The sequence below is a fragment of the Rhinopithecus bieti genome, unplaced genomic scaffold (genome assembly GCF_001698545.2).
Source record: "Rhinopithecus bieti isolate Rb0 unplaced genomic scaffold, ASM169854v2 scaffold_10654, whole genome shotgun sequence".
Taxonomy (NCBI): Eukaryota; Metazoa; Chordata; class Mammalia; order Primates; family Cercopithecidae; genus Rhinopithecus; species Rhinopithecus bieti.
In genome coordinates this window covers 230,401-243,129 of record NW_016806688.1, presented here as the reverse complement: position 1 = coordinate 243,129, position 12,729 = coordinate 230,401, and the positions used below count along the sequence as shown (strand labels likewise).

General features: G+C 41.0%; 1 protein-coding gene across 1 annotated transcript in view; it reads left to right on the top strand.

The window, feature by feature from the left end:
* Positions 1-12,729, top strand: part of MIGA1 (mitoguardin 1) — a 97,989-nt gene that overhangs the window by 11,185 nt on the left and 74,075 nt on the right. The window lies entirely within an intron of this gene.

Genomic DNA, 12,729 nt, shown 5'->3' with positions numbered 1-12,729 from the left:
TTTTTTTTTTTGTAGAGACGGGGTTTCACTGTTAGCCAGAATGGTCTCTATCTCATGACCTCGTGATCGGCCCGTCTTGGCTTCCCAAAGTGTTGGGATTACCGGCGTGAGCCACTGCGCCCGGCCAATGAAAGTTTTTAAAAAATCATTTTGATCTCATGGATTTAATTGTATTTGATGTTTTAAACCATTGCATGTATGTATTCTTATTTATGCCCAAATGATCTCATATTTGGCCAGTGAGAGTCTATTCAAGTTGGTTCCTGAGTGTTCTTGATAAAACCCTGGTAATCCTTGCTATCGAGTATAAAATGGCACAGGCTCATCTTGTACTTTTCCTGCTCTATACCTGGAATCAACCACTTCTTCAAGGACCCCTTTAGTGTAAAATGATAAAGACACCAAACTAGGTACTATGAGTCAATTCAGATTACATTGAGTAGTTGTGAGAAGGAAAACAATCCAATTATAAAACTCTCCCAAAAGTTCTTTGCTTTGAATTATTCTGGATTAGAAACTAGGTTGGTACAGCCTATTTTTTAAAATTTTATTTTGAAATAATTATAGATTCACAGGAAGGTGCAAAAATTATACAGCGAGGCCCAGTGTACCTTTTATCCCATTTCCTCCAGTGGTTACATTTTATATGACTGTAGTACAATATCACAATCAAGAAATTGACAGTGATAATGTATGTATATAATTCTATGCCATTTTACCATATGCATAGATTTATGTAACCACAGCCTCTGTCAAGATCCAGAACTCTTCTATACCATAAATATTTACCTCTTGCGTCCTTTTTATAATCATACTCACACCTTTTTTTTTTTTTTTGAGACCGAGTCTTGCTCTGTCACCCAGGCTGGAGTGCAGTGGTACGATCTTAGCTCACTGCAAACTCTGCCTCCTGGGTTCACATCTTTCACCTGCCTCAGCCTCCTGAGTAGCGGGACTACAGGCGCCTGCCACCACACTGGCTAATTTTTCGTGTTTTTAGTAGAGATGGGGTTTCACGTTAGCCAGGATGGTCTTGATCTCCTGACCTGGTGACCCACCCGCCTTGGCCTCCCAAAGTGCTGGGATTACAGGCGTGAGCCACTGCGCCCAGCCCACACCTTTGTTTTTTTCTGGCACCATTCCTTTGTTTTTGAGATGGAGTTTTGCTCCTGTTGCCCAGGCAGGAGTGCAACGGTACGATCTTGGCTCACTTGTAACCTCCACCTCCCAGAGCGATTCTCCTGCCTCAGCCTCCTGAGTAGCTGAGTTACAGGTGCCCGCCACCACGCCCGGCTAATCTTTTGTATTTTTGGTAGAGATAGGGTTTCACCATGTTGGCCAGGCTGGTCCCAAACTCCTGACCTCAAGTCATCCACCTGCCTCAACCTCCCAAAGTGCTGGGATTACAGGTGTGAGCCACTGTGCCCGGCCCTGGCACCATTCCTAATCCCTGGTGAACCCTAAACTGTTTTCCATCTATAGTTTTTTTTTTTTTTTTTTTTACTTTTTTTTCCATCTATGATTTTGTCATTTCAAGACTGCTATATCAGGCTGGGAACAATGGCTTATCCCTGTAATCCCAGCACTTTGGGGGATCGCTTGAGACCAGCCTGTAGTGAGAGACCCTCTCACTGCAGAAATAAAAATAAATATAAGCTGGGCATGGTGGTAGGTGCCTATAGTCCTAGCTGAGGAGGCTGAGAAGAGAGGATCACTTGAGCCCAGAATTTCAAGGATATATTGAGCTCTGATTGCATTATTGTACTCCAGCCTGGGCAACACAGCAAGACCCTCTTAAAAAAAAAAAAGCTATATAAATGGAATCATATAGGCTGTTACCTTTTGAAATTGGCCTTTTTCAACTCAGCATAATGCCCTTGAGATCCAGCAAAGCTGTTGAATGTGTTAACAGTTTGTTCCTTTTTATTTTGCACTCCATGGTATGTATGGATGTACCGCAATTTGTTAACCATTCACTTATTGAGGGTCACTTAATATTACAGAATAAACCTGCTTTGAACATTTGTTTGTAGGTGTTTGTGTGGACGTGTTTTCATTTTTCTGGGATAAATGCTTAGAAGTAGATATTTAAGGTTTTTTTTTTTGAGACAGAGTCTTGCTCTATCACCCAGACTGGAGTGCAGTGGTGCAATCTCAGCTCACTGCAACCTCAGTCTCCTGGGTTCAAGTGATTTTTGTGCCTCAGCCTCCCGATTTTCTGGGATTACAGGTGCACACCACCATGCCTGGCTAATTTTTGTATTTTTAGTAGAGACAGGGTTTCACCGTGTTGGCCAGGCTGGTCTTGAACTCCTGACCTCAAGTGATCCACCCCTCCTCAGCCTCCCAAAGTTCTGGGATTACAGGCATGAGCCACTGCGCCCGGCCTAATACTTAGTTTTTAAAGAAATTATCCCTGTAATCCCAGCACTTTGGGGGATCGCTTGAGACCAGGAGTTTGAGACCAGCCTGGGCAATATAGTGAGACCCTGTCACTACAGAAATAAAAATAAATATAAGCTGGGCATGGTGGTAGGTGCCTATAGCCCTAGCTAAGGAGGCTAAGAAGAGAGGATCACTGAGAAGAGAGGATCTTTTTTGAGAAAAGATCCCCTCTGTCACCCAGGCTGGAATGCAGTGGCAAAATTAATTATTGGCAAATTAATTATTGGCAAAATTAATCATTTTACATTACTACCATCAAAGTATGAGAAATCCAGTTTTCCCATATTCTCAGCAGCATTTGGTATTGTCATTTCAAAATAATTCTTTTAGATGGTCTAATATAACTGAGCAAAAGTCTGGCTGCTCACTGCTTGAGGACCAAAACATGAGAAGGAAAGGGTGGTGAAAGGAAAGCAACTTTATGGAAATGCTAGCAGTTGGGAAGGGCTAGGCTTATGTCTCCAAAAGACCATTTCAAGTGTTAGGCTGAGGGAAGGGGTTTAAAAAGACGAGACTTGGTAGGGGAAATGTGGGAGTAACACAAGATGCAGGTTCCTATGTGTTGTTCCAAGGACTATCTCGAATTATTGTCTGCCTGGAGTGCAGGCTGGTGCCATTTTATTTACTGCTGAGTTATAGATTATCAGTTTTGAGGTAATCTCCCTTTAGAGGAGAATTCATTCCACAGCTGGGCCTTTTTGCCTGGGTTGTTGTAGCCCCTGGAATTTCTTAACAAGCGTGCAGTTAGATAAGTGTGCATGGTGCAAGGGAGTGTCTGGTGGGAAAGAGAGGGGAGCAGAGTTTCAGAGAACATTTCAAGGCCGTATTTTAAGACTAAGGACACAAAGTGTCTAGTTTGTTTTAAGGTTACATCTTAAGACTAGAGAAAAAGGAGGAAAAAAGTTTTAAAATGCATTTCTAAGCTGAAATACTCAGTTACACTAATAGTTTTGTACTGGTATCTCACTGTGGTCTTAATTTGCATTTCCCAATAGGCTAATGATGTTGAACATCTTGTGTTTGTGTGTGTTTGCCGTCTCTGTATCATCTTCAATGAAATGAAATGTCTCTTCATGTCCTTTGCCTGTTTTCTAAATTGGATTGTTTGAGGTTTTTTGTTTGTTTGTTTGTTTGTGTTTTTTTTTTGGTGATGGAGTCTCGCCCTTGTAGCCCAGGCTGGAGTGCAGTGGCGTGATCTTGGCTCACTGCAGCCTCTGCCTCCCGGGTTCAAGTGATTCTCCTGCCTCAGCCTCCCGAATAGCTGGCACATGCCTGTCATGTGCCACCACGCCTGGCTAATGTTTTTGTATTTTTAGTAGAGACGGGGTTTTACCGTGTTGGCCAGGCTGGTCTTGAACTCCTGACCTTAGGTGATCTGCCTGCCTCAGCCTCCCAAAGTGCTGGGATTACAGGCATGAGCCACGGCACCCGGCCTGTTTTTTTTTTTTTAAGACAGGATCTCTCTCTGTTGCCCAGGCTGGAGTGCAGTGGTATTATATCAGCTCATTGTAGCCTCAATCTTCTGGGCTCAAGCAATTCTCTCACTTTAGTCTCCTCGTTAGCTGTGACCACAGGCATGCACCACCATGCCTGGCTAATTTTTTTTTTTTTTTTTTTTTTGAGACGGAGTCTTGCTCTGTCACCCAGGCTGGAGTGCAGTGGCCGGATCTTAGCTCACTGCAAGCTCCGCCTCCCGGGTTCACGCCATTCTCCTGCCTCAGCCTCCCGAGTAGCTGGGACTACAGGCGCCCGCCACCTCGCCCGGCTAGTTTTTTGTATTTTAGTAGAGACGGGGTTTCACCGTGTTAGCCAGGATGGTCTCGATCTCCTGACCTCGTGATCCGCCCGTCTCGGCCTCCCAAAGTGCTGGGATTACAGGCTTGAGCCACCACGCCCGGCCGCCTGGCTAATTTTTATATTTTTTGTAGAGACGGGGTCTCACCATGTTGCCCAGGTTGGTCTGGAACTCCTGAGCTCAAGCAATCTGTCTGCCTTGGCCTCCCAAAGTGCATGGGCCATGGTGCCCAGCCTGTTTGCTTTTTTACTGTTGAATCCTGAGAGGTTTTTTTGTTCGTTGGTTTTTTTGCTTGTGTTTTTTTTTTTTTTTTTTTTTTTGAGAAAAGATCCCCTCTGTCACCCAGGCTAGAATGCAGTGGCACAATCTTGGCTCACTGCAACCTCTGCCTCCTGGGCTCAAGTGATTCTCATGCCTCAGCCTCCTGAGTAACTGGGACTACAGGCATGCGCCACCATGTCCGGCTAATTTTTTTTTTTTCGTATTTTTTAATAGAGATGGGGTTTCACCACGTTGCCCAGGTTGGTCTACCTGACTTCAAGTGATCTGCCTAACTCAGCCTCCCAAAGTGCTAGGATTACAGGAGTGAGCCACTGTGCCTGGCTGCTTTGTTAAAATTTTGTCTTGATTTTGTTTTGTTTTTTTTTTTGAGACGCAGTCTCGCTCTGTCGCCCATGCTGGAGTGCAGTGGCACGATCTCAGCTCACTGCAACCTCTACCTCCCGGGGTCAAGCGATTCTCGTGCCTCAGCCTCCCAAGTGGTTGAGATTACAGGTGTGCGCCACCTCACCCGGCTAATTTTTTTATTATTTTTTGTAGAGATGGGGTTTCACCATGTTGGCCAGGCTGGTCTGGAACTCCTGACCTCAAGTGATCCACCTGCCTCAGCCTCCCAAAGTATTGGGATTACAGGCATGAGCCACTGTGCCTGGCTTTAAACTTTTATTTTGAAAGAATTTTATTTACCAAAGAGTTGCAAAGATTGTACATAGAGTTCTCGTATATGCTTTGTATTAACATCTTTATATTAATGTCTGTTATAACTCTAATACAACCATCAAAACTAAGATTAACATTGTAATCTTAATTTTGTAAGTAATCTTTACTATAGACTTTATTTAGGTTTTATTAGTTTTTTTCCACCTTACGTCCTTCAGGATCTTATCTAGGTTCCCACATTGCATTTAGTTGTCAAGTTTCCTTAGTCTTCTCCAATCTATGACAGTTCTTTCAGTTTTCCTTGGTTTATATGACCTGCTGCTTTTGAAATATATAGGTTAGGTATTTTGCAGAATGTCCCTCAGTTGAGTTTGTCTAATGTTTTCTCAGGGTTAGATTCAGGTTATGCATTTTTGGCAAGATGTCACAATATCAGGCAATATCAGGGGATACATGATGATGTCTGTGTGCCTTATTACTGGTGATAGTAGCTTTGATCACTGGTCAGGCATGGTGTCTCATTCCTATAATCGCAGCACTTTGGGATGACAAGGTGGAAGGATTACTTGAACACGGTAATGCATGTCTGTAGTCCCACCTACTGTGGAGGCTAACGTGGGAAGATTGCTTGAGCCGTGGAGTTTAAGGCTCTAGTGAGCTGTGATCGCACACTGCATGCTAGGCTGGGCAACCAAGCGAGACCCTGTCTTTTGAAAAAAGGCACACACACACACTCCTTGATCATTTAGTTAAGGATGTGTCTGCCACACTTTTCCACTTTTTCTCCGTGGTAAATAAGAAGTTTGGAGGTAGATACTTTGACACTGTAGGATATTTTGATTCTCCTTAAATTTTTGCCCACTAACTTTAATACTTATTTCGATGCTGCCTTCAGTTTTTTTTTTTTTTTTTTTTTTTGGATGGAATCTTGCTCTGTCCCCCAGGCTGTAGCGTGATCTCAGCTCACTGCAACCTCCACCTCCCAGGTTCAAGCAATTCTCCTGTCTCAGCCTCCCGAGTAGCTGGGACTACAGGCGCATGCCACCACACCCAGCTGATTTTTGTATATTTAGTAAAGATGGGGTTTCACCATACTGGTCAGGCTGGTCTTGAATGGCTGACCTCAGGTGGTCCACCTGCCTTGGCCTCCCAAAGTGCTGGGATTTACAAGTGTGAGCCACTGCGCCCAGCCAACAGTTGTTACTGAAGTGTTTATTGGTGATTTCCTATTTCCTTCATTACTTCTACATTTATTAGTTAGAATATTTCTTTCTTTTCTTTTTTTCTTACTTACTTATTTTTTTTTTTGAGATAGTTTCTTGCTCTGTTGCCCAGGCAGGAGTGCAGTGGCACAATCATGTCTCACTGCAGTCTCAAACCCCTCGGCTCAAGTGATCCCCCTACCTCAGCCTCCCAAGTAGCTGGGACTATAGGCGCCCACTGCTATACCCTGCCAATTTTTGTATTTTTGTTAGAAATGGAACTTCACCATGTTGCCCAGGCTGGTCTCAAACTCCGGCTCAAGTGATCTCTCCACCTTGGCCTGCCAGAGGTGTGAGCCACCATGCCGGGCCTGGTATATTACTTTCTTTCTTTCTTTCTTTTTTTTTTTTTTGAGACAGAGTCTCACTCTGTCGCCCAGGCTGGAGTGGAATGGCATGATCTCCACTTACTGCAACCTCTGCCTCCTGGGTTCAAGCAATTCTCCTGCCTCAGCCTCCTGAGTAGTTAGGATTACAGGTGTGCGCCACCATGCCTGGCTAATTTTTTTTTTGTATTTTTAGTAGAGACGGGGTTTCACCATGTTCGCCAGGCTGGTCTGGAACTCCTGACCTCAAGCTATCCACCCACCTCGGCCTCGCAAAGTGTTGGTCATAGTGATACTTCTGACTTCAGTCCAACAACAGAGGTTTCATTTTAGCATTCCTAGTTGGATCAATTATGACTTGTTTATTTAGCAGTGAGATACCTGGCTGTCATAAACTATAGTGTATTACTCATAATATATTTACTTATTATAATACCTAGTGTATACATAAAGAAATTTCAGAATTGGCACCCCAATACTCCTCTTTTTTTTTTTTTGAGATTGAGTCTCACTCTGCCGCCCAGGCTGGAGTGTAGTGGCATGATCTCGGCTCACTGCAAACTCCGTCTTCTGGGTTCACGCTATTCTCCTGCCTCAGCCTCCTGAGTAGCTGGGACTACAGGTGGCTGCCACCACGCCCGGCTAATTTTTTTGTATTTTTAGTAAAGACAAGGTTTCACTGTGTTAGCTAGGATGGTCTCGATCTCCTGACCTCGTGATCCACCCGCCTCGGCCTCCCAAAGTGCTGTAATGGGATTACAGACGTGAGCCACCATGCCTGGCCTTAATTTTTTTTTTTTTAAGAGATGGAGTCTCGCTTTGTCACCCAGGCTAGAGTGCAGTGGTGCGATAGTAGCTCACTGCAACCTCCAACCCCTGGGCTCAAGTTATTCTCTTGCCTCAGCCTCCCAAAAAGCTGAGACTACAGGCAGGTACCACTGCACTTGGCCCCAGTACTCTTTTGAGAAACAAATTTACCAATAGGTTACAATGTTTATGTCTAACTCTTTTTTTTTTCTTTTTGAGATGGAGTCTTGCTCATCGCCCAGGCTGGAGTGCAGTGGCGCGATCTTGGCTCACTGCAAGCTCCACCTCCCGGGTTCACATCATTCTCGTGTCTCAGCCTCCCAGGTAGCTGGGACTATAGGCGCCCGCCACCACACCCAGCTAATTTTTTGTATTTTTAGCAGAGACGGGGTTTCACCGTGTTAACCAGGATGGTCTCGATCTCCTGACCTCGTGATCCGCCCGCCTCAGCCTCCCAAAGTGCTGGGATTACAGGCGTGAGCCATCGCGCCCGGCCAAACGAACCCCACGTCTAACTCTTTTTGTCAGTAGCCTTACAATATCCAGGCAAAACACTGTCACTTAGGTGGGCACCTTTCTTCCTCACGCCCTTCAATGTGCTTCATTTGGAACAAAGTTTGATTTACTTTTCACAGCCTGCAATTTATCTTGGGATCCATCTGTGATCCCATATCCTGGTTGATTTTTTTTTCAATTGACATGGAGCACAATTTATTCTTTGTTGTGTCCAGTTCTGTGTGTTTTTACAGCTGTGCAGTCATGTGTCTATCACCACAGCACCAAATAGAACAGTTCTTCATCCCCAGTTCCCCTGTGCTACCCCTTTGTAGTCACCTCTGACCCCTAGCTGCCTTTGATGTTTTCTGTCCCTACAGTTTTATCTTTACCCACAGATGTCATATAAATGGAATTATACAACATATAATCTTTTGAAATTGGCTTTTTCCTTTTAGCGTAATGCATTTGAAATTCATCCACATTGTTGTTTGTCTGAATAGTTTGTTCTTTTTTGTTGATGAGTTACATTCCATTGTATGAATGTACCACAGTTTATCTGTTCACCTGTTGAAGGGCATCCAGGTTGTTTCTGATTTTAGGTGATTATGAGGTCATGCATATTTTCTCCTGTGTTTTCTTCTAGAAATTTCTTCTTTGAATGTTCTTTCTACCTTTGACAAAAATAGATTGACTATATGTTTGTGTGTGTTTCTCGCAGGCTGTCTATTCTATTGTATTAATCTATACATCCACACTGTATTGCCTGTTGCTTTGTAGCTAAGTCTTGAATTCAACTAGTGTGAGTACTACAACTTTGTTCTTTTTAAAATTGTTTTGGTTCTTCTAGTTCCTTTGCCTTTTCTTAATTTTTTAAAATAGGCTTATCAGTATCTACAAAAAATTTTCTGGGTTTTTTGTTTGGATTATGTTGTTTATATAGATCAAATTGGAGAGAAAAATTCCTGTAATCCATGAATATGATGTCTCTCTCCTTTTATCTTCTTTGATATCTTTTGTGTTTCGTTGTTATCTTGCACAGATTTTATTAGATTTAGCTCTAGTATTTTCCTTTTCTTTTTCTTGGTGCTATTATAAATAGTGTTACTTTTTAAAATTCAAATTCCAGTCGCTTATTGCTGTTATGTAGAAATACAGTTGATAGTGTATATTGACTTTGTATTCTGTTATCTTGTGAAACTTACCTACTAGTTATAGGAGCTTTTTTGTAGATTCTTTGGAACTTTCTATATAGACAGCTGTATCATCTGTGAATAGTTTTACTTCTTCCTTTCTAATGTATTCCATTTGTTCCTGTTTCTTAACTTTTTGTACTGGCTAGTACTTCTAATATGACATTGGTGAAATGACATCCTTGCCTTGTTCATGATCTTATGAAGAAAGCATTTAGTCTTTCACCATTAAGCATGATCTTAGCTAAAAGTTTTAAAAATAAATACCCTTTATCAGCTGGAGGAATTTCCCTTTTGTGTTAGTACCCTAGAGTTACCATAACAAATTACCGCAAACTTGGTGACTTAAAACAACAGAAATTTAATTTTTTGGTTATGGAGGCTGAAATCACAGTGTAGCAGAGCCACACTTCCTCTGAAGGTTCTAGGGGAGAATCCTTCCTTGCCTTTTCCAGCTTCTGGTGACTCCAGACATTGTTGACTGTAGCAGCATGGATTAGTCTGTTCTCACTCTGCTGATAAAGACATACCTGAGACTGGGTAATTTATAAAGAAAAAGAGGTTTAATGGACTCACAGTTCCACGTGGCTGGTTGAGGCCTCACAATTATGGTGGAAGGCAAAAGTCGAGTCTTACATGATGGCAGACTAGAGAAGTGAGAGCCAAGTGAAAGGGGTTTCCCCTTATAAAAGCATCAGATCTTGTGAGACTTATTCTCTACCATGAGAACAGTATGGGGAAACTGCCCCATGATTCAATTATCTCCCACTGGGGCCAACCCACAACATGTGGGAATTACGGGAGCTACAATTGAAGATGAGATTTGGGTGGGGACACAGCCAAATCATATCACAGCATAACTTCAGTCTCTTTACATGGCTTTTCCCTTTGTGTATTTGTGGTTTATAAAGATACTGTCATTGGATTGAGGGCAATATGGTCTCATCTGAATTCTTACCTTGATTATATCAGCAAAGACCCTATTTTCAAATATGATCACATTCTGACATTCCAGGTGGACATGAATCATTCTGGGACACTATTCAACCTACTACACCTTCTATTCCTAATTTGCTGGGAGTTTTTAAGTAATCATAAATGGATGTTGAATATTTTAAAGTGTTCTTTTCACATCTGTTGAGATAATATTATGGCTTTTCTTTAGTTGATATTATGGTAAGTTACATTGATTTTTAAATGTTGAACCAGATTTGCATTCCTAGGATGTATACCACTTGGTTATTTATATATTTTTAAATATATTGATGAATTTTATTTGTTAATATTTTGTGGAAGTTTTTTGCATCTATCAATGAGGGATTTTAACCTATAGTTTTATTTTTTGTGATGTCTTTGTCTGGCTTTGATATTAACTGTCCCCAACTTAACAATTTTTTGACTTTACGATGATGCACAACCATTGCAAATTTGACGTAATGTATGGTATTCAATAAATTACGTGAGATATTTAAGACTTTATCATAAAAGAGGCTTTGTGTTACATGATTTTGCCCAGCTGTAGCTGATGTGTTAATAAGTGTTCTGAGCATGTTTAAGATAGGCTAAGCCATGACGTTTGGTAGGTTGGGTTTATTAAATCCATTTTTGACTTATGTTTTCAACTTAGGATGGATTTATTGGGCTATAACTCCATCATAAGTCAAACAGCATCTGGACTAGATTGATAACATGATTGGGAAGTATCCTCATTGTGTGAAATTGATACTGTTTCTTCTTTACTTGGTATAATTTGGCCTTCAGTTTTCTTTGTTGGAAGGTTTTTCACTACATATTCAATTCTTTAATAGATATTTAACTGCTCGTGTTACCTTTTTTTTTTTTCCAAGTGAGTTTTGATTTTGTCTTTCAAAGAACTTGAATTTATGGACATAGAATTGTTTATAGGATCCTTTTTACAGACCTTTGTGAGGTCTGCAGTGATGACTCCTATTGTTTTTCTGATTTTGGTAATTTGTGTCATTCTTGCTTTTTTTTCTTAAATGAGACTGGCTAGAGGTTTTCTTAGTTTTCCTTCCAAAAAAACCAGCTGTTGGCCTTATTGATTTCTGCTTTAATCTTTATAATGGTTCCTATCTCCTGCTTGTTTTAGGTTGAATTTGTACTTCTTTTTTCTAGATTCTTAAGTCGAAAGCTTAGATTACTGATTTGATATCTTTCCTTTTTTAATATAAGCATTTAATGGCATAAATTTCTCTCTAAAGTTAAAGATGCATCCACAGTTTAAGGCTTTTGTTCTTTAATGGGGATAGAGGAGAAAGGTTCTGGTGCTGGTTCATGCCCTTCACAGAAGCTACTGTTTCCCTCCCTCTGTACCATTAGGGAGACTTTCGTAGGACTCTTTCAGTATTTTCTATGAGTGCCTGGTGATTCTTGTTGATAAGATATGCAGAAAAGGTGTGGATTTCACCTACATTTGCAGCACCTCTCTCCCACCTCTCAACAGTATGTTCTTTCTCCACCAGTTTTGAAACCATGCTTGCTGACCTCTTCTTGCTAATGTTCTGCTGTGTTTTGTCCATGTAAGCCAATGCCAATGTGTTATCTCTCTGCAAATGCCTGTCTCATTAGTTTAGGGGCAATTGGTTGCCCTCTGATCTCCGTATTCTGATGGAGTCAGAATACTTTATGTTGGTGTTGGAAGGTTGGAGGTGACATTCTTTCCAGCTCTCTACATTCCAAGCCTTAGCTTTATTTTAGAATTCCTTTGCTTTTAGTTATTTAATAGTATTTGTCTCCCAAGAGAAAGTTAATCACTTCTTGCTCTGATGTTGTACTTATATAACCTAGTACTTGTATGACTGTATTTATTCACATTGTGCTGTAATTATTTGCCAACGTATCTGTCTCCACTATTAGCACACTGCTTGAGGGAAATAGACAAGTATATGCAGAATGCAAGATCTGTGACCTCCATATGTCTAGTGCTTCCTGATTGGTTGTAGGCACTTATTATGTGCTCACAGAATAGAATTACAGTAAGATTTTAATTCACAACACAGTCCTGGTACTTTGAGATTCTGAAGAAATATTTGTTAAATAATTCGTGAATAAAATGGCTTATTTAGAAAGTATTTAGAAATTGATTTAGCTTCTATTTCCTCAAATTTCCAGATAGTTTTTTTAAAAGCTCAGTTTAAGTCTAATTTAATCATCCATGTAATTAAAAATCTTGCTGTGATTCAGACAGAAGATTCAGTTGCGTGAATTAATCCTTAATTGCTCAAAAAATATTAATGGGGTTGAATTATTTTCTGCTCCCATTGACTTTGGGGTAATATTGTTTACCTGATATCTTCAGAGTAGTGAGTAATAAATTACAACATTTAAAATATTTTTAAAAAGTAAAATTGGGCTAGCTTGTCATTGAAAGAGTAAAATTATATTCTCTTGTTAGTAGTTAGAAATAGGTTGGATTAAGAGTAAGTTTAGTTATTAGGTCCTTCTTT